The following is a 25,182-nucleotide window of genomic DNA, read 5'->3' on the forward strand; positions in this document are numbered from 1 at the left end:
AGGGTAGTCATGTTCAGGATTTTGTTTTAAGACTAATTTCTGAGTGAATACAATTTTTATAGCATCTTTTGAGTGTATGTTGGGAGGAGTTTGTATATTTAGTTCACCTGGTCAAAGATCAAGTGTGCCAATTCCATTCATCTATCCTTGCATCCATCCACATTTGCTTGTGAACTAGAGCTTTCATTTCTGGTAAGATATCATTTAGATATGGCATGTGAGCTTCAATCAGCAATACACTGGATGAACTTTGATGCATTTGACTTTGACCTACATACATGTATATTTATGTAGTCATCTTGCACGCTATTAGATAACCTGGTTAAAACAAGTAACATAGGTGCCCCAAGTGACAGAGTGGTCTGAAGTGCTCACCATTATGGATCACCGACATCTCACCTCTGTCTACATGGGTTCAAGTCTCAGGCTCGGCCAATGTGGGTACATGAGAAAACTTGCCAGTAGCTTCTCGTGGGTTGGTGGCTCTTTTCGAAGTTTTCCCAGGTTCTTCCTTCACCATTTATACTGGCCGCCGTGTATAGCCTATCTTGAGCTAAAAATAGCATTAAAGCCTATAACAACAACAAGAACAAAACAAGTAATGTTAAATCCATGACACATCAGTTACATTAGTTAGATTGCAAGTAATGTTAAATCCATGATATAGAACTTACATACACTTAACAATCTGATACACATGGGTTATAAGTAATGGTACATCTATAACATCATGTAATGATCATTTCATTTGCAAAGTCAATTTAATAAAGGATAGTTTGTAAAGTGGTTCAGATTTTTCAAGGTCCTGTTTACTTTTCACTGACTTTCATTTGCGTGACTATTATTGCCATTACTAAAATTGTACAGTCAGTTTTTGTTTCACATTGTTTATAAGATACATTAGTCATAACCACGTCCTTTACTGTAAAATCACTGCCAGAGTTTGTAGTAATATGATACACTTAGTGGACAGGTTATGTCATATCAGTGACATCATAATGCAATGACTGCATTATTTTGTACACTGAGGTAAATATTCATTTTTTTACAAGCGGTTATCCTTAATGCAGATGAATTTTTGGGTGATATCAAGGTTACACACATATGCTAATTAAAGAAATATGAATCACAATAAATTACTTATTACTTGTTAATATATTGATCATCCCTTGAGGGAATCTTGTTTGATATCAATGAATATGTAAAGGGCATGCAGACTAGGAGGAATCACAATAAATATAGCACTATAAATGTTAATCAGTGGGCAGTCAGTCCCCTTTAGTAGGTCAAAATATATATAACACTAATTAATTGTTAATCAGTGGGCAGCCAGTCCCTTTAAGCAGATCAAAATAAATATAACACTAATTAATTGTTAATCAGTGGGCAGTCAGTCCCTTTAAGTAAGTCTTGTTTGTCTGATATCAAGGAATAGACATCTGCTAATTAAAGACAAGAAGAAGAACCAAAAGAATCATGATCATTAAAGCACTTTGTAGTTATCAATCAGTTGAAAGTGAGTCCCATCAATGGACTCTTGTTTTCTTTGATATCGTATAATAGAAGCCTGCTAATTAAAAGACAAAAAGAAGAACTGGAAGAATTGTAATATAAATGCCCTATATTAAAAGCACATATAAATTAGATCTGTGTGTACAATACTACTACTACTACTAATAATAATATAGTTTATACTATATTATTTACCATTTGTATGAGTTATTGAAGACAGATATAGTAGGAAAGATATATATATATATATATATATATATATATATATATATATATATATATATATATATATATAAACAATTATTAACCAATAGAGAGTCTGTCCCTTCAAGGGACTTTTCTTTTAATATCAAGGAATAGGTGTCAATAATTAAAAGGCAAAAAGATGAATACAATAAATATAAACATTAGAAATTGTTTAAACAGTAGAGCATCATTCCCTTTGAGGGACTCTTGTTTGTTCAAAATCAAGAAATATGTATCAGTAATTAAAAGGCAAAAAGATGAATATATTAAATATAGCAATTAGTAATTGTTCAAACATCATTCCCCTCCAGGGACTGAATTGTTTATTTGATATTAAGGAATATGCATCAACAATTAAAAGACAAGAAGAAGAATGATAAATGAACCACATTAAATATAGAACTTAATTTTCAAACAGTTGAGTGTCAGTCCCAGCATGGAACTCTTTTTTTGTTTGATATTTATCATAAGTATCTGTTATTTAAATGACAATAAGAAAAATTACAATAAAATGCCACATTTAATTGTTTAGCAATAGTGATTAAATCACTTTGATGGACTCTTGTTTGTTTGATAAGCATCCTAAATTTGATATTAAAAAAATGGTACCTGTAATAAAAAATGGAACAAGAAGAATAAGATAAATATAGTCCTTACTAGTTGTTAACCAGCAGAGCATCATTCCCTTCAAGGGACTCTTGTTCATTTGTTATTTAGGAAAAGCTACTTAAAAGACAAGAAGAAGAATCAGAAGAGTCACAAAAATAGAACTTAATTTTCACACAGTTAAGTGTCAGCACCAGCATGGGTCTCTTGTTTGTTTGATATTTGTCATAAGTACATGTGTCTGTTATTTAAAGGACATGAAGATGGAACACACTAAACATGTCACTTTTTAATCGTTAACTGTAATGAAACTTTGCTTTCTCTGTTTCTTACAGGGTGCAGCAGGGGGCCCTGAGTGGCCAAGTGGTCTAAAGCGCCCTCCTTTATGGATCACTGCCATCTCACCTATGTCTGCGTGGGTTCGAGTCTCGGATTCAGCCAATGTGAGCTTGTGAGAAAGCTTTCCAGTAGCTTCTAGTGGGTCGGTGGTTCTTCCCGGGGTTTTCTAGGGTTCTTCCTCCACCATTAATACTGGCCGCCATGTATAGCCTATCGTGTGCTGAAAAATGGCGTTAAACCCTTTGACAACAGCAGGGTGCAGCAAAAATGAACTTAGAGGCAAGAAAGAAAGAAAAAGAACATCTAGGCTATCAGAAGGACATGTTTGTTCTCCAAGAGGCACTCACTGCCATGCACGTTCTGGAGGTGAGGAAGGGTCTGATACAGTGGATGCATTCTTTCAAAGAAAATAATCTGGAATCACATAAATCAATTTCTCAGGGGACATTATTTTCTATGATAGAACAACAATGTCATATAAACTGAGATAATGGCACTATAATACTACCTTCTGTCTTGTAATTTTTGGATAAATAATTATCATGCATGTATATATAATTCTTTTTCTTCTATCTATCATTGTCGGGGAAGTCTACATTACAGTCTACATGAGACTTCATTGTCATGGAAGTCTACAATATAGTCCACATCTGGATTTCAAGATGATATATTGACTGATTAAAGGGAGACAACATCAAATATTTATCAGCATAGAATAAACTTTATAGTTCAACCAAGGGACATAACTTCATTAGAATACCCTTAACCATTGGACTTCAAAATCAATTATGTTAAGCAATAACATTGGTTCCAAAGGAAATCAGTCTATTAAAATTCATAGCTCTTCTAACATAAAATGCAAATGACAAATATTAAATGTGTTATATTATTTCTTTCTATTTAAGAGGTAAATATGATTGTAAAATTCCTATTCAAATCTATTCTCATATGTTATAGTACATAATTATATAATTAGGATAATGTGAATGGGTGTGACATCATGCTACATGTCTGCGGCATGATGCCCCCATGCTATTCATCACTATAAGCTGTCACATTGCAGACATCATATACATTCTATACAACCTCCTGCTATTATAGTCTATTATGAGACGCATATACTTTAAAGTAATTGTTCTATACTCCTTGTTAATAGTATGTACATAGGTCATTCTATACAACCTCCTGCTATTATGGTCTATTATGGGATGCATATACTAATTGCTTTATACTCCTTATTAATAGTATGTACATGGGTCATTCTGTACAACCTCCTGCTATTATAGTCTATTATGGGATGCATATACTTTAACATAATTGCTTTATACTCCTTGTTAATAGTATGTACATTACACATTTTACACTACCTCAGGCTATTTTAGGATGCATATAATTTGAAGTAATTGTTTCATTTTAATTTACTGGTCTATATTTATATAATTTATTAATTTGGAAATATGTATAGTAACTGGTATGATGGTCAAAAAGAAAAGTGTACACCTTAATTTTAGGTTTAATTCAGTAAACTTTCATAATCATGTTTAGACAATAATTAACATATTAATAATCAATAATTAACATAGTAATAATTAATAATTTACATTGTAATAATCAATAGCAGAATAATATTAATAATAATAACAATTAGATAATAATTAACATAGTAATAATCAATAAATAACATAGCAGAATAATAATAATAATTATAATAATAATAATAAGCAGTATTATTTAGTCATGCAAGTGATTTGCTCACAAAATGAAACTCTACCTAATATTTATTGCATTTAAGTAAGTACTGTACAACTAATTATAAAAACTATTATATACATGTAAGTACTGTACAACAAATTATAAAAACAATTCTATACATGTAAGTACTGTACAACAAATTATAAAAACAATTCTATACATGTAAGTACTGTACAACAAATTATAAAAACAATTATATACATGTTAGTCATTATAAATAGTTTACACACTTCATCATTAAATATTGATAGACATTTTCTACATCTCGCTTGTATCTTTAGAGAAATGTAGAACTAAAATTGCCTTCATTTTCATTTAATTTGATATATTATATATACCAATTCTTATTTTCTCTTTCTATTATTTATCTTTCTTGGCAACTATTTTTTACAATTATGAAAAGAGTAAGTCATCACAATGCTGACTTTTGGAAAGCTTAGTCACCAGGACTGGAAGCCCTTAAGGAGATTGTAGGTCTTTCTTTGAACTACATTTCTTTTCAGATTAATAATTCATGCATTCAGTGCTAAACTCTGTATACCTGCAAGGTTATTGGTTAATAATGATAAAACATTCCAGACATATGAACATGGCTTCAATGTAACAGTCACCAGTTTGAAATAATTTGCACATCTTTATCACCATTGGTTATGTTGTAGATTGACAGTGAGAAATTGTATTTGTCCATAAATACACTTGACTTGTAAATCATGCACAGTAATCCAGTAATTCAATTCATATAAATACGTATAATCAAAGTAAAATAATTAATTAGTTAATTCTCTTTGATTTATCTAACTTGAGGAAAATTAGATAACATTCATTTTCAGACAAGATTTTCTGAATGTTATTTGTTCATAAATACACTTGATTTGTAAATTATGCACACCAATCCAGTAATTTAATACATAAAAATACGTGTATGTATAAATATTCTAACTGAATTAATATACTTGTTTAGTCAATTCTCTGTTTTATCGAACTTGCTTAACATGAGATAACATTCCTTTTCAGACAAGATTATCGTGAATGGTCTACCATTAATAATAATAATAACAATCATAGTAATTAGCAATACTCCAAGCCATGTGTACATCATATGAAAATTAGTGCAACAATGTTTCAAACGACAAACATTTCATCAGGATTTATTTACCTTTCAAAATTGATTCTTTTGCACATAAGAACTTCAATATGCATTTATTCATTATGCATACATCTATATCTTTACAGGAATGTAACCCTAAAAATTTACTCAGCATTTATTTACATATTTAAATGAGTTGTTTTACCAAACAACTTCTATACGCATTTTGTTTTCATGGAACTTACTGAACTTTACAGGTATGAAGTACCTTGTGTTAAATTTATTTCAGCTGATAAATGTATAGTTTTCTTCTCTCGTCTGAACCACTTGTGATGACTAAGATATCCTTACTCTTGTCAATGCAAATCACCCATGGAGATTTCAGCACTCCTGTATTTACAACCTGTATCACAGACCCATCTGGCGACAGCTGATGAATATTGTTAGACTCATATCCAAGAACATAGATGTTGTCATATCTGTCCACAGCTACTCCATAGGTGCACCTGAGATTGTCAGGGCTGTAGGTAAACTGTTTCCTGCCATCCACGTCAAAACAGAGAAGTGAACTGCCATGATTCACACCAATATACACTCGTGTTTTCATGTTATTCAGAGCTACGCAGTTGTAGCAATCATAGCATGAAGAGTCATAAAGATGAGTACACTTTACATCTTCTCTCATGTTAAACAGACTCCATTGACCCTTGTTATTACCACAGTAACCGTTCACAACCATTTCCCCCTTCCCAGCAGCTGCTATTCCATTACCACTGACTTTGGTTGTTATCGTTTTGACTGGCCTGATGACATCACCAGTCACTGACAGGATCTGGATTTTACTTTTATTATACAACGAGACTGCCACCTCCTGGTCATCCAGTACACAGACGTTCCATGGTTTACCTGTTAGTGTATGACTTGTCATGAACTGATAGGAAGAGCTGAATAGGATGCATTGTTTGTTGTTAAAATCAGCAAGAATCACCCTGTCTCCAGGGAGAAATGTGATGCCAGCATACCATGGTGTATTACCAGTAGCAGCAGAGAGGGTGAATCCCACAAAGTATTTCGCTTAACAGAGCCTTCTATCGAGAACATTTAAGACAGAGATATTATTTTCACAAAATAAACCCTCCATTCAGAAAACATGACAAAATAAGTCTTCTCCGCTGCAAAGAAGGGTTATCTCATGAAAATATCTACCACTATTTCCGTTAATACAAGGTTCTATCTTGCGAAAACACTCGGTGCTGTTTCACCCTCTCTGCTGCTGTGTGAAAGTCCCTGGCAGGGTTTAATTGTCGTCGCCGTTTCTGCTGCTGTGAATTAAAAATGTAAGTTAACAATAATGGCCAACATTGGAGAAGCACATTCCGCTAGACTGGCTCGAGAGCGACTAGAAGAAATAAAAAAATTTCTTCCTGTGAGAGATTCTGTAAGACAAAAACTTCAAGAACGTCAGCAAGCACAAGTTGAATTTGCAACAGGTGCAGCAGAATTATTTAAACCCATTACAACAGCTACTGAAAAAGCTGCGGAGATCACAGAAAGAGCTCTATTGGGAGATGAAAAGGGTATTCTTCCAGTGCTAAAACAAACCGCCGAGCAGACTGAAAAGATTGCAAAAAGAACCAAACAAACATAAAAGATGTTACAAAAACTTCCAACTGATATAGTTGCAGCTCAGCCTCCACCCACCGCTGAAGAAGGCACTAAAGTCGCCGAAGCTGCTGCGCCCAAAGCAGTAAAAGAAAGTGTTGAACTGACTGCAAAATTTGATCCGGGTTTTATTAAACTCCTTAAAAGTACACCAGAAGAAAAATTACCTGAATTGATATTAGAGGGTTTATAAAACAAAGATAGAGTTTTAAGCTCAAAATATAGGTCCACAACTGATGACAATTTTGTTAGATGGGCGTATCGTGCATACTATGACAAAAAAACGGTTAAATCCAACGATCAGAATTTTCAAAACTTATAAAGGCAATGCAGGAGATTGACAAAAGTAGTCAACAAGGGCCTCCACCTCTCTATTCACCGCCTGTGCAAACTTCATCGATGCAGCAATAAGAGAAATCTCGGTCTACACCTGTAGGATATTTTTACCAGTAAAGCTCTTAGTGTTTTTACTGACCGGGATAAATTACTCGATATTGCTGCACATGGTTGTATTTCCAAAGTAAAATATCTGAAACCTCAATACATTAAAAAAATAAAACCCGAAGACTGGGCTCCTTTATTATATTTTGCTTCTAAAATTTACCTATTGATCCAAAAGATCCCGGGTATAAAGAATTTGCAAAAGATGTAGAAGCCAAAAAAAACGACCACGATCTCCAGAAGTATTTTACGATGTACCCGACATCGGAGCAACTGGCAGTGGTTTGGGGGTGATTTTATTCCCTGCCCTAACAATATTATCAATGACGTATCACGGTTAGAAGTTCTCTTAGGAGGAGCGCGGGCTGGAAATAACTCACCACAAATAATTAATGAAGCAGCTGGTATCTGTCAGCGACTATTTCGCGGCGGCATCTTGGATGCTCACATCTACCGAGAACTTATTGATGAACTCACAGATAGCGACTGAAAGTCGCCGCGATTAGAGAAATAACTAATTAAATAAAATGATCGTACACAATTCTCATCGTAGACCAATCATGGTCAGGGATGTAAATTCACGAGTACCCGTATACAAGATGACTTATGGAAACGGACTCGGCGATGTTGTTCGGGGTTTATTCGCGAGGATGGCACCTAAAGCAATACCGATCGCAAAACAATTATCGATGAAAGCCATTGATGATATCAAAGATAAAGCTACTGGCGCTGTTGGTAGCGCTGCCAGTAAAGCATTCCTGGCAATCAAGGACAGACTAGCGCGACTGACACGCAGAAAACCTCCACCAGTAAAATTACCAGCCACCGCAGACATGCCCCCAAATGTTAGTAGACTAATGAATGAAGCCGCAAATCAAAAACTAGCAGCGCTGATAAATCCTGAACAAATAAACACGAGTTTGGTGGCGGGAAGTGGTCTTCGTTTTAGACGATAACTTCTATAATAAAATGTTTAAACGGGAATCCGACCCAGCATTCGACATAGACGAACCGGTCCTTAAAAATGAATCAGTGCGTGATTATCAGTATTATTCTTATGACGCAAGAGAACCAAATAAACGAGGACGAATTGAATTGCAAGTTCAAGATACAAGTAGATAGTTCCTTCCCGCTGAAGCATTTATTGAAGTAGAAGGAGAAATTATAAAAACAGATGATACAGTATACGGAAATGATGTTAAAATCGGTTTTGTCAATAACGGAATTATGGTCTTGTTTGATAGTGCTATCTACATGATTGATGGAAAAAATATTGAATCAATTCAGAAGGATGTCGATGTTGCTACAACAATAATTGGTCTAGCAAGATATTCTGATGATTATACAAGATCAGCCGGTCCATCAGTGATGTTTGCCAAGGACTCTTCTAATTATCCTAACAGTGATCAGTTTATTATTAGACGACCACAAACCAGTGCTGTTCCTCCTGTTGATGCTGAAATCGAAAACATGATTATTAGCGCTAATGCAGAATTTAATTTAGGTTTCGCTGCACGTAGACAAATGTTGAAAGGTAATCGTATAAATTTTTCATGTGCCATTCCGCTGTCGCACATCTTTGGATTTTGCAGAGATGTCAGAAAAGTAATTTTTGGAGCAAAACATACGGTCGTGCTTGTTAGAAAAGCCAACGACAATGATGCGCTATGGCGACCTCTAGGTGACGCTGGTAAGGTAAACATAACAAAACTATCACTGATGATGCCGGTAATGGCTCCTGCAATTACTGAAGAACAGCGACTGATTTCTTTTATGGATCAAGGCGGTAAAGTGCTGCTATCGTGGCTTACAACAACCACAGATAGTGCTCAAAGTACCAATAACGGTTTATTCCCATGGCATAGAGCATCACAGCAGGGGGTTTCCGCGCCGCGACATATTTTTATTGCTCTTCAGAATGTTGCACGGGTGGGTAATGAAACACGTTCGCATATGATATTTGATCAACTTGGTATCACTGACATTTCTCTGAGAATAAACGGACATCAAGAACCGTCTGAGAACATACTGTTAAATTTTGATAATAATCATGTTGCACGCGCATATCAACGATTGACGAAATATCTAGCGCGCGATCTAAATATCGATACTGGTTTGCAAATATCACAATTGGATTTTATATCTCATTATCCAATTTATTACTTCTCGTTAGAGCATCTTGATTTAACCAGACAGTCTGTCGTTGATATACACTTTCGGGCTACCGTGAATAGAGAAGTAGGAGCTATAGCTAATTACAGAGCAATCGCGGTCATACTTTCCGATAAAGCAATGTTGCTTGAAGGTGCTGGCGGCCGAATGAGATTCGTTGATGCACCAGTGGAAAACATGTAAACAATTAGATCAATCGCGTTTATTATAAAAATGTCATACAGTCACGTTAATGTCACTCTGACTCCTGGTCAGGTAAAAAAAATTACAATCGAAGAACGCGAGCACATGTGGGATAAAAATAACACTAAAACACGATCAAATCGCTTATGGTGGTCCAAACAAACTGTCGCTGACTAAAACCCAACTAAAACATTTCAGTAAAGCAGCGCAGTTGAAAACTGGAACTCAACTTGATTTCTCTCCTGCAGCTGTCAAAGATATGGTTAAAACCGGCGGTATTTTTCCTCTTTTCGCAGCGTTACCAGCGCTGATTGCAGCTGCCGCTCCCGCTGTTGCAAAAGCCGCGGCTTTGGGTGCAGTTGGTTACGCAGGAACTAAACTAGCACAAAAAATCACTGGCGGAGGAATAAAAAAAAAGGGACGAGGGCTAAGACTTCCAGGAACTCCGCCTTCATGGTACCCAAAACGGTTTTGAAAACACAAAGTGTTTTCACACCAATGTCAAATTTTGATTTGCCTGATGCTGTTAAACAATTAAATATAAAATAATTCATAGGGTGTCTATATGCGAGATCAGTTACCACAACAACCGATTAATCTTGATAACAGCGATGGTCCAGGAACTCACTGGGTTGCTTACGCGATCGATCCACGTGGAATTATCTATTTTGATTCGTATGGGTTAGCACCGCCAGTTGAATTTCTAAAATATACAAAAGAGGCCCCCGCGTCTTTGTCCACGACGAAAGTTTGGTACTCAACGTTACCAACACAAACGTTGACCGATCCTCCGATATGTGGCCCTGAAGTATTAAATGTTCTTGATGCGATCTCGAAATCAAAGATTTCACCTCATAAAATCGTGCACGAGTATAACATGGGTCGATTTAAACAGTTTCCTATCAAATAATGGTTGATATTTACGGAAGATCTCTTCTCGAAACAAAGACAAAAAAAAAACGCCACGACTTGGTTTTATCAAAATATGCGACCAAAGATGAAATCGATAATCTTTTAAGTCTGATCGGGATAGACCCAGATGAGGTTGTTATTTTTCAGGACCGGCACGGAAAACTAAAAACCAGCGATATCAGATGCCATGAAATAATTCGTAGGGTTATTGGAGCTGTCCCGGGTAACCTTGCTGTGTTCACCGACAGCGGAAAAATTAAAGATTCGCTGATATCATTCGTGGCGCTTCGAGATGACACACAAAAAGCTGCAGGGGAACGTGTAGCGAAAACCGGTGATACAATGACAGGCGAACTCAATCTCAGCGGTAACAAAATAACCGCGTTAGCGGTTCTAACATCGCCGGAAGATGCCGCAAACAAACAATATGTTGACACCATTGACGGTAAACTAACCACGTTGCGGGCAGAGTATGATGTTCATGTAAACGCGTTCACAAGACTTCGAAGAAGCTTTCAAAAAACCGATGATGCCACGGATAAGTTCTTTGGGACTCCTCCCGTCATCGACATGAAACTTTCTGATATCAAGACCAACACTGACACGATCAAACAAACACAGCAGGATATCGTGGTAGGGTTCCTGACATCGTTACCAAAACCAGTTTGATTAAAGTCCCCACTGGAGTTACTCCTGGGCATATCACCAACATAGTGTACACGGTATCATCTGGATTTGCAACATGGTCTCAGCAAAATAATACGTTTAAATATACAGCAACAGTCATTGGCGTGTACATGTTTTCTGTGTTTAGTGCCGCTAAATTTGCAATCTTCACAACATATCCCTGGAGACATTCCACCGATAAGTATTCCGGGGTTGTGACTATCATATTAAACAAGGGAACCGAAGAAACATTTATACTGGAAGCCGCCGACAAAAAATTAACCGCAACATCTTACTGGTGGTGTTTGGAATTTGTAGCTGAAACGCCTCAATTGGTTACTGCATAAAATAATAAAATGGCAACAGCGCAACGATACAGATATGATCAAGTACGCAAATGGCATTCAGAGTTAAAAGATAATATTGACAAATGCACAACAAAGATAAAAAAATACAAACGGCATGTAACCATGTTAGACACAACAGTGTATTCGGTATCCGCGGTAGTTGCATCCACGGGAGTATTATTATCAGCGCTGACACCAGAGACAACTGCAATCGCGATTACAATCACAATTTCAACATCAACGACGATTGCAGGAGTTGCTAATATAATTGCGAAAAAAATATCCTCGTGTGCGCTAACAAAATTGCACGAATATGAAAAGTTAAACAGCGCGGCCAAAAGCACCTACTCGAAATTGTCGTCGTTGATATCATCCAGTCTTGACGATACAACAATATCAGATTTCGAATTCGGGCAAATGGCAGGGGTGTACAACGATTACACAAAGAACTTCGATTTGAAACGACAGCAGATAAATAATGACGGAATTACTTCAGCAGATAGTCGCAAATACAAGCCCGGCGCGAACATCTTTGTTAACAGTAACATCAACTAAGTCACAATTCAGTATTAATTTTCCAACTGCGATTCCAATAAGCGAAATCGCGTTAGCACAATTACGAGTATATCACAGTTGGCCCAATATCAGATCAAAATCGTTTGGTGGATTGCCAGCAAATAATTCGTTTGTGTTTGCATATAAAAATAAACCCGATGGCACCCCAGACTGGAACGTCATTGGGCTACCAACCGGGTCTTATCAAATCGAAGAAATCAATGAGGAATTACAACGTCGAATAAAAAAGATCACAACAAAGGAATCCAAAATAGCAATAACTGTTCATGAGCCAACGCTGTCGGCGGCCATCGAAATTAACACCCCAGACTACGCCGTGGATATTTATAACAGTTCGATCAGAACAGTATTAGGATGGCCTGAAGTCGCTCCACCGGCACAACCAATACCACCAGCACCTAAAAAGTCTGATTATGTCACTGATAATAAAACATATCATGAAATTATACCGTCATACAAACAACATCTGGATGGTGTAAAAGGTGCAACACCTGCTGGTATGCATATTGTCAGTGACACTTTTGTGCTAGTTTTTACCGATAAAAAATCCCCTGATGAAATAACGTTTAATTTTATTCCAGAATTAGCTACCGAATAATTTGAAGAAATTAATCAATTACATCAAACACAACTAATGCAGCTACGGCGGCTCTTCCAAGAACATCTTTTCGATATAACAAGTTCACGCAGCGAAATTATTACGCGGATTGAAATATTAAATCAACTGACCGCCGACATGGAATATATAAACACACTATTTATTCAGAGAATACTATCTTTTATTGAACATGACTCTACTAAAAGATATTTTGCGAATAAGTATAAAATAACAGAAGCCACGTTGCCGAATTTTAAATTTCCCGGGTATAACGCAGAACAACTAAGAAAATCCGTCACTGACCTCATCAATGAGTCCTTTGATGACATACTCGCACAGCACAGAAAAATGCTACCGGAGCCAACTATCCTCAGACACAATAATAACTCCGAAGGGGAAGGCCGGCATGTATCCTCGGGCATCGTAAATATAACTGAAGTGGTCGCGGTCAATCTTGTTTGTGATGTCATTGATGGCAGTTACAGCACAGACACGACAGTATCAAATCAAGCCCAGCAAGGATTTATTCTTTATTCATTTACTCCGAAAGAACCACCTGGATTTCTGATTGTGCAAGAGCCAATCAATCCGGTCTATCTACGATGTCATAATCCATGGCTGACCGGAATAAATTTCGCGCTGACAGACCAGCGTGGGAATCCCCTTGATTTGCGAAATGAAACACTACATATTAGTCAGCTTGTGAAATCCTAAAAATCTTCGATTTTCGGGACTTTCAATCGTTAAACGATTTTCAATTAATAATATTATATTATAATAATGTCCTTGAAGAAAAAATGTGATGATGATTTCATTGATGATAGCAGTGATGTCACTGACGACGACAGTGATGATGATAGCAGTGATGTCACTGACGACGACAGTGATGATGATAGCAGTGATGTCACTGACGACGACAGTGATGATGGTAGCAGTGATGTCACCGTCAACATAAAAGATATTTCAATAAATTATTTTAAATAAAAAAATATAGCATGACTCATGCATTTCACGAGATCGTCACAATAAGATATTGCAGCAAAAAAAAATTTACTTTATATATATTTTCTGCAACACTGACAAATTCACTGAAATTTATAGGGTATTTACTAGTAAAAATTACAGAAATTGTCCGATTTGCTAATTTCATAGGGGTGTTTACTAGTAAAAATTACATAAATTGTCCGATTTGCTAATTTCATAGGGGTGTTTACTAGTAAAAATTACAGAAATCGTCAGATTTGCTAATTTCATAGGGGTATTTACTAGTAAAATTCACAAGCAAGTATTTTTTGTGCAAGCGAAATCGTAAAACGATATTGCAGTAAAAATATTTTAGTTTATATATATTTTCTGCAACACTGACAAATTCACTGAAATGTATGGGGTATTTACTAGTAAAAATCACAGAAATTGTCCGATTTGCTAATTTCATAGGGGTATTTAATAGTAAAAATCACAGAAATTGTCCGATTTGCTAATTTCATAGGGGTATTTACTAGTAAAAATCACAGAAATTGTCCGATTTGCTAATTTCATAGGGGTATTTAATAGTAAGAATCACATAAATTAGTAAACAAAATATTGAAATCTGCAGAAAAATATATTGGACGTCGAAGACTTTACAATTAATCAAGCAAGTATTATATGATGTATCACCGCGTGAAATGTTTCATACATGATAAGGAACTTCTTGATAAAGCTGTCAAAACCGGAAAAGTTACCCCGGAGAAAATAATGGTTGATAAATACGGTAATGACGTTTTTATACTGACTGATGAGCAACTGCAAGTATTGATAAAAGATCATGTTGTGATCGCGCATTGCGGTATACATCAAATCCTCGAGTATATACGCGTATTTAGATCGATAAATCTACAGATTTATAAATATGTACCACCACACAGATGTTTTCGTGTATGACAAACAATCACTCGAGCAAGCAGTTAGGGCTGCATTTGCACAAGAAGAAATTAACGTTAAATTGCTTATTGATGAATATGGAGACGAAGATTTCTTACTAACACAGCAACAGTTAGATAATCTCAGACGCGAGCATATTACCGCAATAGTATGTGACATAGATCAAATTCTCAATTATGCACACTCCTGCATTGAACCCGACCAACTAAGGAAACTATTATCACCTTGACGCTGTCATCTTGACTTTGTTGTCCAGGGACCTTGCTGTCCCGGGACTTTGTTGTCATCTTGATAAAATTAAGGAAGTATAAAAAAAAGTAATATATTTTTTTTACTTTCGATTCCAAGTACTTGACTTCCAAGTAAAATCAAGGTGATTTCATCAAGGTGAGGTATTTACTTCATTGATTTCATCGTTGATGAAATCGTCATTGACTTTGTCACTGACTTCGTCCTTAATTTCATCATCCTTGACTTCGTCAGCGGACATGCAATTTTTCAATTTCCTAACGCGAGTATTTATTATCTTTTTCATTTCATACTCGCCCGCCAATGCCAGCCTAATCTTTTCAATTGCACGAGACAAATTCATTTATTTGTGCTTCTTCTACTGTAGCCAGCGATTTATACAAATTATCTTGAATTTTTTTTACAAATCGATACTAAGCAGGAAGAATATAACGCCCTGCGCATTTACCTTCATGTAATGAATCAAAATCAGACATAATTGTTTCAGAATGTAGTGATATATTAAATCACATTATTGATATTTCATAATTTCGTAATTCATATATATATAAATATTATATATTTAAAAGAAAAAAAAAACATCACATCTCCTTGAGTCTCTAGGGTGTCTTATGACATCCTACCAAACTCAGGAGCGGAAACATGACCCCCATGTGAGCGACGAGACATTCCCCATGTAAACCCGTAGCTTACCTGAATGATATGCTAGCAAGGTTCATATAGGGACAACACCACATGTAGTATTTACATTTGTAAAGCTTCTAAATTGCCACCGCATTTTAGCAAGCTTACAGTAGGACAGCACAACATGTAGTATTTACATTTGTAAAGCTTCTAAATTGCCACCGCATTTTAGCAAGCTTACAGTAGCATTGTATTTACACTAGATAACTTAATTCTAACTTATCCTAGGACGGTACAGACATATAGTATTTTACAGTAGTAACTAAGGACGGTACAACATATAGTATTTATAGTAGGACAGCACAGACAGATACGGGGTTATATTCTACACCCAACAAAGTTGCACTCCCTCCCCCAAAATCAATCCCGCGGAATGGTAAAAGACCACCCCGTCAGGGCGGTAACGGGGAAAGTTGTGCAACTTGGTTGGGTTTCGAAACCCCGTACATAATTCGGACGCTATAGTATATAAACCGACTGATACTTGAAAGTTCAAAAATAGCTCAGGCGTGATTTGTTTAAAATGTTTTATTTGTTTTTCTTAAATATGATTGTGTGGAAACTACATATGAACCATAAACCCGAACAAGTGTAACAAAATATAGATTTTATCCGCAAAAAAAAGATGAATAGACACCCGCGGGTGTTGACAAAGTCACTTTGACGAAGTCACTTTGATAAAATCAACGGGAAATAATTGGAGATCGTTGTTACCTGTATACGGAGAACCGTTTACCCGTCTGTGGTGTATATCGTTAACAGGTTCTAAGCTGAATTGAAAAATATCTGTAAACGCGGAAGTGTTATAGACTAGCTGTAAATAATATACCGCTAAGTCGCGCTGGATAAACTTACCTGTAATGACATCTCAATGAGTATTGCACAAAGGGAGGGAACAAATTGCATGAGATATGCTTAACGGAATTATCTCCGTTTGAAAATCATCGGATTTTAGTGATAATGAAAAATAATCCTTTGATTATTATTTTTTTTCACAGCGCGGACTTATATATTTTTTCAGCGACTTTTCGTACTGAGGATATACAATTATCAAAATACTTGGCAGCTGAGTTCATTGATTGAAATATTATTTTTTCATTTGTATCTAAGTTTATAGATACAACTCTCTTGGCGCTCTTATTGCTACGGCCAGTATTACCAGCCCTAAAATATTGGCTTTGCGTCACAGCCCTTAAATTGGATCAATTATTATTAAGGGTTTGTCCATCAATGTGATCAATTACAAGACCATCTTTGATCTCTCCATGGAAACACTGTTGTACGACCCTGTGACAAAGATAATGTTTTTTCCCAACAGTAAATCTAAGATAACCAGCATTAGTAACAGCGCCAACTGGTTTTTTCAATCTGCTATTTCTGACTATTCCCTCACGAGATGCTTCGTAATTCTCGATGGATGTGGGACAAATTCTTGATACATTTATATAATAATATATTTGTCTAATTTATAATTTGTCTGAAAACTTAGTTAAATAATCGCGCTCGGATTTCAACGCAGTATCGTTATTTTTTTTTATTGTAATATCGCTTGAGTTCACGGTATCGTTTTCCTGCGCAACCCGCACACAACTGTGTTTTATCCCTGACCCTAATACCACATCGAAGGCATGGTATTGGTCCTAAACTCCCCCTTCGAACGCTTTGGGAATGTTGTCCACAGAATTCACCTCTGCAGGATTTATTACAAGGGTTTGATGATTTTGTACCAAGCCACTTGCACCGGTTCATGTTATATATAATATTTCTTATTTAAATATTTGTCTTAAATATAATATGGAGGAGTTTGAAAGATTATCTGCCGTTGGCACCGGGAGATTCGATCTTGACAGACTAACCCGGGACTCACGACGACAATCCCTGACTGATCTATTTAATATTATCAGGAATGCCAAAAAAGAATTCCGCGACGACGGCGCATCTCACGTGTGGTCGTCATTTAAAATTATCCGCGACGATTCTGTCAATGTCGTTGACAAAGTCATCGATGCTACAATGAATGATGCACGAGCAAAAACAATTATTGATTATCTCGCCCTTGATGAACATCAAGGTGGTCGGAAATATCTTTTCAGAATAAAATTTATTGTGCAAGCAGATTCTGATACATGGATTATCCGTGATAAACTCGACCCTGTTCTTGCTAGCGGAAAGACGATTCTTTTAAGTAGTGGTTGTAAACCAGGAATACTGACCGGGATTGATAAACCATATTACGCTCGAGCGTATCCTGTGACCGCAGTCATTTATGGAATCTATTCGATAAAAAAACCAAAAATTGATAAACTTACCCCGATGAGGACGTCGTTGGCCCTGAATTGTGTAGCCGAGCGAGTAATGGAACATTTTAAAAATGCGATACGCGGAAACGGTTTGACTGCATTAAGACAGTCCAAGATAGCATCGTGGGCGGAGCGGGTCTAACACACAGGAGCGTCAGTAAACGATGTTGCCAAGCTAGAAAGCGCATTAAGATTTCCCGTAACCGTAACAACGATAACAAAGGAAGTATTATACAAATCGAAATATAATCGATACGGGGCTCCAATAAATATCATTGATCATAACGTTCATGCTTGGACTAACGCAGTTACGATATTTCTGCGGGATCGTGTTGTGAAATATTATCGCGGGAACATATTTGATGCTATCAAGCAGATAAGCAAAACCGATCCTGTGTCGATGTGGTTGTTTAAAAGCTCCGAAGTTGGCGAATATGATCAATTTGTAAAAACCAACTGTGAATTATACAGGACGGAGTCGTTGCAACAACAAATGAAAAAAGTCGCAGAGAAATATTCAGAAAACACTGAGCAGTATTGGTTAATTGTTTTACAATTCCAAGTTTTGCCGCTCACACCGCCAGAGAGAGAAATTCGTGGAGACCAACCCGAAGTCAGTTTCTCTCGGATATACAATTAAGTTGTGTCGAGTATGGGCATGGCGGGCTGTGGAATACCAAGTATGACTACCGGGATATGATTTCCGTGGATATGATTGCGTGCTATCCGGGAAGCTTTCTCGGGATGGGCGAGTGCCGCGAATACTTTAAGCGATTTGGACATCCCACGAACTCGATGACACGAGTTGCTATAAACGGTCCATTACCCGCCTTTGATTTGACAGGATTTGCTCGTGTGACTTCGTTTGAATTTGCTGAAAAACTTCATCCGTGATGTTATGTTTGGTTTGGCAGACACGCTAATGAAAAGCGCTGGGCACCAATAGTGTTATTGCGATATATGCTTGACAGCCGAATACTGGTATCGTTGACTGTCAGTGAAGCAATCATATCATATCGACCGCAGACTTCAGTTTAGTTACCAACACCGGAGCGTATCAGTCTCGATGAAGTTATTAGCGAGTATGCACGAGAGAGTCCAAATACTCCCATGGATGTCATTATCAGTGAGACTCCTAAAGTTCTCCAGATCAAACTCAACAATAGTGAAAAAACAGCAAAAGATCTCGTACGAAGAATAATCGGTAAATTTACTCAAGGTGGTGCATATAATCATAAACTACATCACTCGCGACTGATTATCGATGACGCTGAATTGAATTTTATAATTGTTGATGCCGTTGCGAGAAAAATATTTTGTAATTGGGAGGACGCGCTCTTGTCCGACGGGGGAAAGTTGGGCACAGTTGTAAGTTATATCGACGGAGAATCGCCTCAATACACACATTTAAGATCTTCGATGCTGGCTTATGTTTCTATAAATTTGCTATCAATGATAAATCGATTTCCTGATACTGCAGTTAGAGTCGCAACGGATTCATTTTATATCAATAAAAGATACTCAGAATCACTGGCTCGTTTTACAAAGAAAGTCGAAGACTTTTACGATGAATCATGGAGTTCGTGGAGAATAAAAGCGGAGATGTTACATGAATATTGTGAATCCGCTGATGTTACAATTAAGTATGATTATTGTAAATCAGAATTATCAGAAATGTCGAACGCACCATCTGTGTATGATCCAATCACTAGACACAAAACTGTTTATTTGAACGGTCCGGGTGGGTCTGGTAAGACAACACGAGCGATTGAATTATTTCGAAATTCGGATATGATTGTGCTAACACCTACACACAGGCTTGCCAGGGAGATGAAACAACGAGGAGTCAATTCTTGTACTTATCACAGCTTTTTCAAATACAGCGGCGGTGTGTGGACGTCAGATCGAATGGGAACAAGATATATTCCCGAGAAAATAATTTGGGATGAGATATGTACGGTACCGTTGGAAACGTTAAAAACGTTTCTTGATTGGCTGCTAACAGCGAATACTGCAGTGATAATGTGCGGCGATCACGGTCAGCCACCTCCGTTTGTCGGCGTATCTCCACATGATTGGTTAAAAGATTTTGTTGATTATTATGAAGAAGTGTCTGATGATCATAGAGCACTTGATGCAACATTGAAGGAATTTAAAACGTTAATCAGATTACAACCGAATAAAATTCAATGTGAAATTATGCGCGAGATGATTCCTGAAACTTCAATGAGCGACTTTTGGAGCGCGTGGAAACCAACGATTTGATAGTGGCAAGTAGAAAGATAGTCAGAGACACACTTCAACAGCAGTTATTTCAGTTACAACTAGAAAAGTTTCCAATGCTGCCAGTGCCGTTATGTTATAGACCAGCTGATACGCGGTTACAGAATATGGATGTTGATGTTCCTGGAAACTTGACAGAGTCAAGGAAACAGAATTTAGTATTGAATGATATTGTGTTAGTTGATATTAATGCTGTCAAAGATGCACTAAAAATGAATAAATCCCCGTGGACGCTACGATACGCAATGACAATTCATTCATCTCAAGGACTAACTATCAGTGATACAACTGTCTGTATTGTTGACGACCGCATCGAATGGTCAAACTTGGTCTACTTGGCTGTGTCCAGAATCAGAAGAATATCTCAACTGCGAAGAATTGTCTTGGAAGATTCAATAGCTGATACAATTAATAAAGAAAACAACAGCGACATAATAAGAAAAAAACTCGCCGGTTACAAACAGAGTGACAAAAGAAATAATCGCGATTTCGACCTCGACGATGACTTCGTCATTGCGCTGAAACAACAGCAGAATAATCACTGCGCGAGCTCTAATTGTATAACGCTATGGCAGTATTCGAGTAATAATCCAAGACAATTCACCGTAGATAGAAAAGATAACAGTCGCGGTCATACACGCGATAATATGATGTTGACCTGTCTTGAGTGTAGTCGACGTAGAGGCGCTAGTGCTAGTTAAGTGATCGGGGTGGTAATTGTGTGTCCTCGGGAATTACTTGTAATTGCTCACGTGTAAATCCACGTTGAGGAGCAGTTGAATCCAACCTGTAGACTGCTGGTCTGCCAGTGGATGTTGTTATGTTAGATATCTTGTGTGTGGTGATACTCCAGACAGGATCAGTCGCTCCTTTTTTACCGCCTTCAAGTTCACCTGGTTCATATAAATATCTTACAGTGACATTACCCAGTATTTTTTGTTTTTCAATATTTGTTCGCTGTATTGGTGTATTTTGTTTTGTAATTGCAATAATGGGTTTCATGTTGGTTCTTCGAGTAATTTCATTACTTAGCGCAGCTATCACGCTTGGTAATCTTGCAACCCATTCACGCGATCTCGTATCCTGAATGAATTCCTTTGCGTATTGATATCCAAAAAACCGCTCAGCTAGCGTTCGATTAAATCGCTCAACAATTGCCTGATCACGATGAATTTCAGTATGCCTCGTCTGATGGTAACGTTATGTTGCTTCATCAAAGATGATACTGCACCTTGAAATTCTTTGCCAGGATCAACTTGTAATAAATTTGGCCATCGTAGACCACCTCGTAGATAAATTCGTTCAAACGCAGAAGCAACCTCGGATGCTGTTTTAGTCGCTAACGGTTCCGCATCTTTGTATCTACTTGCAACATCAACTACAGTTAACGCGTATCTATATGTGTTTTGATGTCTTCGGATCTTAATAGTATCGTGTGGCAGAAATAATATATCAGCCTGATGTACTTCATTTGGCACACTAACATCAAAATGTGCAAAGTGAATTTGTTTAGGACGCGGTAGATAAATTTGCCATATTGCCTGTCGGGATAACCAATTTTTAGCAGTAACTCGCGTAACTTTTGCTGCTTCAGCGAGTTTACTAATTGCTGCGCTACCTCTCCAATATCCTTTTGAGGAATAATAAATCGACTCCATTATATACCAACACCTAGCGCTAATTTACTTTTCATCGCAGATTTTATTAACCAGCTAGCTAACTTTTCTTTGAAAGATTTATCAGTGATGGCATTTAATGCATGAATTAATTTCACATCCGCGAGATGGCGCTGTTGCAAATCCTTACTTCGGTAAGCTACATCATGCGCATGACACGCTTTATCAATAGCATTTATCGGATACTCACCTGGATTGGGCTGATTCTGGTCATTAAGTCTGATATCAAGTCGGGTTCCAGGACCACAGTAATTATATCCTGGAAGATGTTTTTCTCCTGGGTATTTCGCCCACGGAGCTCCTGGCAACGCTGTTAACTTGGCTGCGATATCACCTCCTTTTTTTACAATAAATTTAAACTTTTTTGTACCGCATCGTTCACACTTGCCTGTAAGCGCTTTTCGATTATTTTTTGTTGTAGTGGTTGTTATATCTGCAGTTGGGGTACGTGTTCTACATTTCACACAATATAAATCCATATTATTTTATAATATATCTAATGGAGATCACTGACTTTTCTGCTACAAAACGACGAGAGCCAATCAAACATTACTCAGTGCTACCAAATTCTGTCCGAATGATTATTATAGGCCCATCTGGGTCGGGTAAGACGCAGTTGTTACTTAATTTAATAATGAGGTGGATGAAGTGGGATAAGTTGCATTTGGTAGCTCCATCTGTGGACGATCAGCGATGCTACAACGTGTTAAAAGATTTTAATGAGAATGCAAAATCAATAAATGACGGTGATGATGTTATTGAATTTATTACTGACATCGATGAGTCGCCGGGTATCGATGATATTGATGGGAGCATCAATAATTTAGTCGTGTACGACTATGTGATGTTGGACAAACAAACAAATCCTGCCAGGATATTTTCACGCGGCAGACATAAAAACGTGGATGTGATTTATGTAACTCAACGATATACACAAATCCCGAAAGTGATCAGGGACAACTGTAACATTCTTGCGCTGTTCAACGGCGTTGACACACACACGTTACGAAATATACATCAAACCTGGTACAGCGGCGATATGGATATAAATAAATTCAGAAATTTCTTTAGTCGTGCTCAGGCAAAACCACACGGATTTGTAACGATAAATGTACATGATCCTCGAACACGGTATCGAGTTGGGTTAGATACAATTTTTAACTAGACCTACATCAGCAGAAACGGCGACGACAGGCAAACTCTGCCAGGGACTTTCACACAGCAGCAGAGAGGGCGACGACGCCACCGAGTGTTTTCGCAAGGTAGACCCTTGTATTAACATAAATAGTTGTAGATATTTTCATGAGATAACCCTTCTAGTCAGTGGAGAAGACTTATTTTGACATGTTTTCTGAATGGAGGGTTTATTTTGTGAAAATAATATCTCTGTCTTAAATGTTCTCGATAGAAGGCTCTGTTAAGCGAAATACTTTGTGGGATTCGCCCTCTCTGCTGCTTCAGTAGCAACTTTAAGATCAATTGCATCAGTTCTCTCTAAAAGTCTACCTTTTGTTTGCCGCTGCAAAAATGTTAAGGGTAGAGTGTTGGAGCTGGCTGTAGTCACAACTTTCCCCAGTTCAGACAAAGAGTCAGTCAAAATGGATTGTAGTGTAGGAGAGAATTGCTCCTCTACTGTTATTGTGTCAGATTTCTTGTACTTTTCTCTAACCAGATTGCAATATGAATGTAACTGCGACTTCATCTTTTCCATCATCAAAAACTTTTGCAAATCGCTCCCATATTTATGTACAGCTTCAAGGAGATAGAGAGAATTTCTCACAGAATGAAAAAGTGATAAACACTGATGATTTTCTTCCTGTTGCCTTAAAACTATTTCTTTCTAACTTCTGATTCCCTCTGTCTTCACTCGTTTCTCTAATTCGTCTAGAACTGAATTGATTTTCTTTCTTACTTCTCTGATTTGGTCAGTCATCCTATTAATGTGGGGCTCAAGATTATTAACAAAGGCCTCAGTCGTCTCCATAAACTTCTTTAAATGGATCTCGATGTTGTTCATATCATCAATCATTTCGTCTGGTTTGCTTTCACTAAGTACAGCAGGCAGTTCTTTTTTTAAGTCAATCACTTTGGAACAAATTTTATGTCCATCGAAGAAGCATGTGCCACAACATGGAATATTGTGATCTTTGCAGTAGTATTTGATATCTTCTCCATGATGTTCCAGACATGTAAATCCTTCTGCAAGTTTCATCATACTCCCTGGATTACATTCTAATTCCTCCACACTAATAATGGTATGATCCTTTTACATTTTCTGTTTCCTATGAAAGTTCAAGCAGTCTCCACACATGGCCTCTTTGCATACTACACAGAACCCTTCAGTTGGGGCAGTGACATCCTCATTCTTACAAGTGTCACAAAAACGATCTACTTTCAATTTCGCTGGCAAGATCGATTGCAAGACAGTGTTGACGGGAAACAAAGTTGCCCATTCACTTGCCGGTCTGTCCTTAATATAGGGACTTGCAGAGTTTCTACAAACCGGACAAATAACATACCTCAGGTTCTGATGCTTCGTAGCCTCGGTTGTTGTATGAGACTGTAAACACTTCTCACAAAAAGAGTGGGTGCACGGCAGCTGTCTGGGTATGTTGAACTGTTCCAAACAAATTGGACAACAAGGTCCATCCTCAGTCTCTGTTTTAGCAGCCGCCATTTTTAACATTAAACCATTATGTAACCTTATATGAAAACACACAAATTTTCTGATTTTTTAAACTATCTGGACAATAAATTTACTAATACTTCTTCGCTTGAATAACGTTGTTGTCTTACTAGCTAGTATCTATTCGGCATGGGTACGCTCGATCGTTAAGTTCCTACTTAATTCTAAATTACTCTACGTGTTCCGAGTTTTTCTTCCTACAGAATCCGCACTCATCCAAATTTAAATTTTTAGAGGAATATAAAGATTTCTCTTTTATTAGATTGTTGTTTATTTTGAAAT

General features: G+C 37.1%; 1 pseudogene; it reads right to left on the reverse strand.

Annotated features, from left to right (window-relative positions):
• Positions 1-5,822: 5,822 nt before the first annotated feature.
• Positions 5,823-24,899, reverse strand: LOC149770754 (uncharacterized; annotated as a pseudogene).
• Positions 24,900-25,182: the final 283 nt, after the last annotated feature.

This window comes from Sinohyriopsis cumingii, unplaced genomic scaffold (assembly GCF_028554795.1).
Source record: "Sinohyriopsis cumingii isolate HCF-2022 unplaced genomic scaffold, ASM2855479v2 utg002414l, whole genome shotgun sequence".
Lineage (NCBI taxonomy): Eukaryota > Metazoa > Mollusca > Bivalvia > Unionida > Unionidae > Sinohyriopsis > Sinohyriopsis cumingii.